Consider the following 6,874-nt stretch of genomic DNA (forward strand, 5'->3'; position numbering starts at 1 on the left):
AGGGGGACCCCACACCGCACACACACACACACACACACACACACACACACAGTACTCACACACACATTCTTGTACTTCTACCTTTGTGAGGACCCTCATTGGAACAGTGAATTCCCTTACAAGGTTAAAATAGTTTAGGATTTTTCATTAGTTTCAGGTTTTTTTTTAATGCTTTAGTTTTAGTTTAGTTTTTATAGTGTTAGTTTTTTGTAATGGGGTATTTGTTGGGTGGGAGATTAAAACCATCAGTATAATTACCATCATCTTGCCAACCTACCAACTGATCTTCTTTTTTGTAACTTCTTAAGTGTCCATGTTGTATTCTGTGTTTTTTTTCTATTGTTGTTTTTATTTATTCTACCTTAGTATTTTATTCTATTGTATTTTATTGTACTTGAATACCGGACTGCTGTGACAACCGAATTTCCGAAGAATAAAGTAATCTATCTATCTATCTATCTATCTATCTATCTATCTATCTATCTATCTATCTATCTATCTATCTATCTATCTATCTATCTATCTAAAAGAGGTCACAGTAAATTTTGCCTTTATTTCCTTTGTCTTATCCATCTTCATTATGTATGAAAAAAGTTGACAAAGACGAAAACTAAGGACATTTTTTCACTATAATTTTAGTTCGTTTTGTAACCACACAATACAGTTTCAGTTAATTCTCATTATCATGTAACCTTTAACCCTTAAAACAAAGTCTGAAATCTCAAAAAAGCCTTAAAAGATGTGAGGACCAGCCGAAATGTCCTCACTTTGCAAAAATGTCCTCACTCTGTTGATTAAAAACGTGTTCTGGTCCTCACTATGTGACAAGAACACACACACACACACACACACACACACACACACACACACATCTGGAGAAATGCTCCTTGTGTTGTCAGGTGGTCGGCTGCCAGAAAACGAGGGGGCTGAAGCTGAGGGAGGGGGTGTGATGATACACAGAGGATACATCAGGAGGGTTTCTATACTGTAATGCGAAAGAAATGGCAGTATACTTCATCTCTTTGTCTGTTAGTGAACAGTAAACGCAACTACATTCAATGTATCCACATTTCATGTGAGCTAATTGGTGCTTATCCACAAGATGTAAAAATCTTATTTATGTATGATTTAATATATGTAAATTACATGTAAATTAACGCCATACACTACCGTTGTAGGTATATTTTAATCAAGCTTAAGATATAACATCAATTCCATGTCTTAAATTATTGGCTTTTTTACAGTTTGCACAAATCAGAAGTGATTTTAAATGGATTTTGTTTTAACAACAATTGTGCAGAGAATAGGTTTCTTTGTTTACACTACTTAGTTTACGTTACTGAACTATTGGACATTAAGGCTCTATGACATTGTTATGCAGATGATGTAGAATATTATGTTATATGTTAATTAAGTTTGTTACGTAGTCAAAAAAGTTACATACTTATGTTACATTAAAATAAGTCAACATTTGTAAGCTGACCTGAAGGGAACTCAAGGTTGTAAACCCTTTTTCACATTCAGTGAAATCTTTTGATCCATATTGTTTCCATAAAAATGTAGACAAGAGCAGCGTTATGTTCTTTTTATTGCAAAATACTTGCAGTAAATATACATTTGAAAGACATTCACTTGCAAAATATTCCATGATTCCATGATGAGTGTTTCATCACTGGATTTTTGGCAGATTTGTTTTTCTTTCTCCGTTCCTGATGCCTACAGACATTTGCACCAATATTCCACTCTATCTCGTCTTTCAGTGGTGTGCCAGAACAACATAGCTCAGATATATGGATGTGTACTTTTAATACAAACTCAGATGGCTTTGATTTAAACTCGGACAGATGTGATTGGAATAAATGTTCAAACACTGAACCTCTAAAGCAGGGGTCTCAAACTCAAATAACCTGGGGGGCCCATCAAAATGACCAAAAAAACAGACACAAAATTACTAAAAAACCATACACAAAATGACAGAAAAAAAATATAATTACTTAAAAAATACACAAAATGACCAAAAAAAGAGACAAAATGACCAAAAAAACCCCACTAAATTACTTGAAGAAGACACAAAATGACCAACCCCCCCCCCCCCCCCCCCCCCCCCCACTAAATTACATTTTTATGTAATTTAGTTTTTACATTTTACACAAAATGACCCAAAAAATATACAAATTATTGGAAAAAGACACACAATTACCAAAAAGACACAAAACCCCCACTAAATTACTTAAAAAAAGAGAATAAACAAATTATTGGAAAAAGACATAAATTACTTAAACAAAGACACAAAATTACTCAAAAAAGATAAAATTACTAAAACAAAGACACAAAATTACCAAAAAAGACACAAAATTACCAAAAAAAGACACAAAATTACCCAAAAAACCCACTAAATTACTTAAAAAAGACACAAAATGACAAAAAAGACACAAAATTACCCAAAAAAGACACAAAATTACCAAAAAAGACACAAAATCACTTAAAAAAGACAAAATTATTTAATTAAAAAGACACAAGACTACCAAAAAAAGACACAAGATTACCAAAAAAAGACAAAATTACAAAAAAAAGACACAAAATTACATTACATAACATTTCCACTTCTTCCGGTAACAACAACACGGCAGATAATAAATGCTCCGGTAGCAGCTGCCGTTCTTTTTGTTAACGTCGCCATAGAAACAAGTAAAACAAAGCTCCAGCTGGACCAATAAAGGGACCTTCCACACACAACACGGTAAAGTGCCATTCATATAATCAGTGGCAGCAGCCTAAGGGTTAAAGATATTGGCCTGTACCTACAAGACGGCTGGTTCCAGTGTTTGACTGTCTGGGAAAGTGGTGCCCTTCTTTCAACTTGCATTAACGTGCCCTTAAGAAATGTGTTTCACCAACTATTGCAGCTTCCAGCTTTGGATATAAAGGGAGCCATTGGCAGAAAAGAACCATGTGTGGTTGCATGAATTTTCCTACATAACAAAATAGCCAAAGAAAGTGAAAAACAAAAACCTGGAAACTCTATTTGACCCTGTTCTGATACCTTTATATCTTCAGCATCATGTGGGTACAAGACATTTCAAGGCTGCTGAGTGCACCTATTAGTCTACTTTATGAGGGTACCGTTGGCTACTGGTTCTAAATTCATAAATCTAAGTGATCTGCAGAGTGGAGAATGCATTCATCAACCTTTTTGTTTAAGGAATGAGCCACAAGAGGCTGTGCTTTATTTTTGTTACCTTGGTAACTGAGAGTGAAGAAGAAAGATTACATGTTGATTTACTTCAACATGATGTGTAGCCATGGAGTCAGCATGCTCACAATGAAAACATTTTCCATTTTCAACATCCTAATTTAGTGTTTGGACGTCAACATTTGTGAATTAGCACTGAGCAGGCTGAAGCAATAACATCAAGTTGCAGGTATTCAACAAGTTCTCCAACATAAACGGCAGAAGAGGTCGTGTGTCAGTGCCACAAATTACGGCCAAAGGTACGTATCATCTAACGGTGTAAAAAAGGCTGCAGTTTCTGTGGATTTATGTTGTAAAACCACTGACCTAGGTTTAGGGCAAAGAACTTCCTGGTAAGGCGTTATAAAAAGACAGTTTTAATAGTAAATAAATGTACATAAATGCCAGAAGTGAAGTAGTTACAAGGGTCATGTTACTACCGCAAGTTACGCAAAAAATATAAGTTACGTTCAAAAACGTGATTCACATAACTTAAGTTAAAATGATTGATTCTTGTTTTCACACAGGACATGAACCCCACTACCCTGGGTGAAATCCTCCGCTCGTTTGACCCGCCAGTTGGTGAAATATGTCAATATTGCCCGTTAATAGCCCCGAGCACTATTGTTATACTGTGGATTTTTTCTTCTTCCTCTTCCGGACACAATTTCGTCCTGCTACTAGTCCTACAACTTGAAGAGTTGCAGGACAAATTATATATCATAACATGCGGTTTGATCGGGATTGGTGTGCTATTACTTTTCTCTAAGGAATACGAATTTTTCACGACGTAAGTCGCGAAAAACTGCCCAAAATTTTGCATTGAAATGAATGGGACGGCTGAAAAAAAATGAGCGAAAAAGAACAATAATTGGAGATTTTCAAACATCTGCTTCTCCGGCATAATTTCACCTAGAGACTCCATTTAAACTTTAAACAGTAGACACAAGTCTTGTGTATCGGTGTATTAATCCACGTTTCGATAGGTCATATAGTTTTTTATCAATCCCTGTTCAATGACCATGAACATTTTTGGAGAAATTCTGAAATTATAATGGGTGTGTATTGCACGGAATGTTCGTGTCACAGTGTGTGACATCATCACCAGAGTGTAGAGGGAGAGAAAAAATTGTCAAAAAATACATTTGAAAACTGCACTCCAGGCCGCAAATTCCACTCTACAGAAATTATTTATACATAGAAACATAGGAAAATTTGACTTCTCGCTTTAAAATCCTCTGGTAAAGCTGTCAGAGTTATAGTTTGGGCGTAGGACGCACAGATGCGCCACCAACATGCACCAACAGCCTCATTGGCTCCCATATTAAAAACGCAGGAAGATTTCTGTAGAAAAGCATATTTAACAGTTCTTCAGATCGCTCTTACAAAGCTATTTCTTCATTTTTCTTCACAAAAAACATATGTAGCTGTTCAGGAAGAACTCAGAACGCTCAAAGTGAAGTCGGATCAATGATAGGTATTATGGTTTTGCCAAAAATGCTTTCTGTTCGAGGCCAGAAATTCCAGTCCGTCCACCTCTGGCTGCTGTCGCTGTTCTGGGACATTGGCAGTTGGTGGCAGTTAATTCTGTTGATTGCTCTGCTTTGATCAAAGCCTTTGATCTTTGCTGTGATTACAGTTTTAGAGAGTTCAATGAGACATGACCATAAGACACAACGGGTATTTAAACATTGGCGGAACTTTTGTTTTTGTCTTTGTTTACATGTCGCGGTTAATGTAATGATATCCCGCCATCATCTACAGCGCTACATCCACCTCTTCCTCAACAGGTATATTATTAAAACCTCCTCCACCATCGCAACATTTGTTGTCATTTGAAACTTCTGACTTTTGATGGTTTAAAATTGACATTTTTGAAGTTAAAGGGAGCATAAACAAGGTTTTATAGACATTTAACTAAAACCCACATCATTGGTGGAGCAAGAAGAAAAGTCAGGAGGTTCACTGTCTTTTGGGTTCATCCTTTGGGTACCGTGAATATCTGGACCAAATTTCGCGCCAATCTATCTTTTGGTTGTGAAGACATGTGCAAGGGTGGGCTAGGGTCCATGATATTGGAAGAATCTGCTGCATATGTGTGGATAAAAAATTACTACTACACATCTGTGGTCTCTGAAGGGGCCCTAGAGGCTCATTCTTCATCTTGTATCTGTGAATTGTACCAAATTTAAAAGCAATCCGTTAAATAGTAGGTAAAAGAAAGATAACTTTACGTGACTTCTGGCTTCCTGGATAGGAGATAAATGGAGTTGCAACTTGAGAAAGTATTTTTCACAGTGCAACAGATATTTTTTTGGGGGCATTCATAGTTAGATGAGTCTGGAAATGCCTTAAGAGCAATATTAAGTGTTTTAACCCTCTGGAGTCCACAAAAGCGCCAAAGCACGACTTCTTCATGACGTCAAAAAAAGACACAAAAATGACCAAAAAAGACAGAAAATGACTAGAAAAAAAGACAAAAAAATCACCAAAAAAGACACAGAAGACACAAAATGACAAAAAAGAGACAAAATGACAAAAAAGACACAAAATGACAAAAAGAGACACAAAAAGACACAAAATAACTAAAAAAAAGACATACAAAAAGACACAAAATAACTAAAAAAAGACACAACAACTGACACAAAGTGACCAAAAAGACACAAAAAAGACATGAAAAGGTTTTCAAAAATGGACAAAATAGTCCAAGACTCCATAGAGTTAAGTAATATGCAGTTTTATTTTTCTGAGTGCAACACTTCCACCAGGAAAGGTGGAAACTTGCCGCCATTGGAATCCATTGTTACCGCTGTGAACCTCAACAGACCCCAGGCTTTGTTTCAAAGATTTTAGGTTCAATTGATTCAGCAAAATATCCCTCCGGCTTTGGAGTTCGTCCACCCAGAGGTTGTCACTCTGACAAGACAGCTTTCTCTCCCCGAGTAGAAAAACACCTCCAATGGTTTGATGATAACCAGGCCATTTTAAACAAATTCTTCAGCAGGTCAGTAACAGTATTACCAAATAGGATCATTTGCATATTTCCAAATCTCACTGGGATACTTGTACATGCAAGTATTTGGCTGCAGGGCAGGTGTTAAGTATCGTCCTCTTGCATCTGAGAGAGTCAGAGATTTGACTACCTGGCGGTGTTGAAACATCATTCAGACAAAGACTTTGCACAGTTGTGGCAGAATCTGCCCTCAAGGAGTTGCCTTGGAACGCAAAACAAAGCCAATTCCATCGCTTAACCCTCCGGAGTCTCCAGAAGCGCCAAAGCATCATCACATCCAGACGTAAAAACAGAGCAGACCAAAAAAAAACAGACACAAAATGACCAAAAAGACACAAAATAACTAAAAAAAATACACAAAACAGACACAAAATTACCAAAAAAGACACAAAATAACAAAAAAAGACACAAAATGACTAAAAAAGACACAAAAAGACAAAAAAAGACTCAAAATGACTAAAAAAAGACACAAAATGACTAAAAAAGACACACCAACAGACACAAAATTACCAAAAAAGACACAAAAAGACATGAAAATGATTTAAAAATGGACAAAATAGCCCAAGACTCCATAGAGCTAAACTACTTTTGTAGACATGGAAAGTATTTGACTCGTCTCTCTCCTGCCG

The sequence above is a fragment of the Centropristis striata genome, chromosome 17 (genome assembly GCF_030273125.1).
Source record: "Centropristis striata isolate RG_2023a ecotype Rhode Island chromosome 17, C.striata_1.0, whole genome shotgun sequence".
Classification (NCBI taxonomy): Eukaryota; Metazoa; Chordata; class Actinopteri; order Perciformes; family Serranidae; genus Centropristis; species Centropristis striata.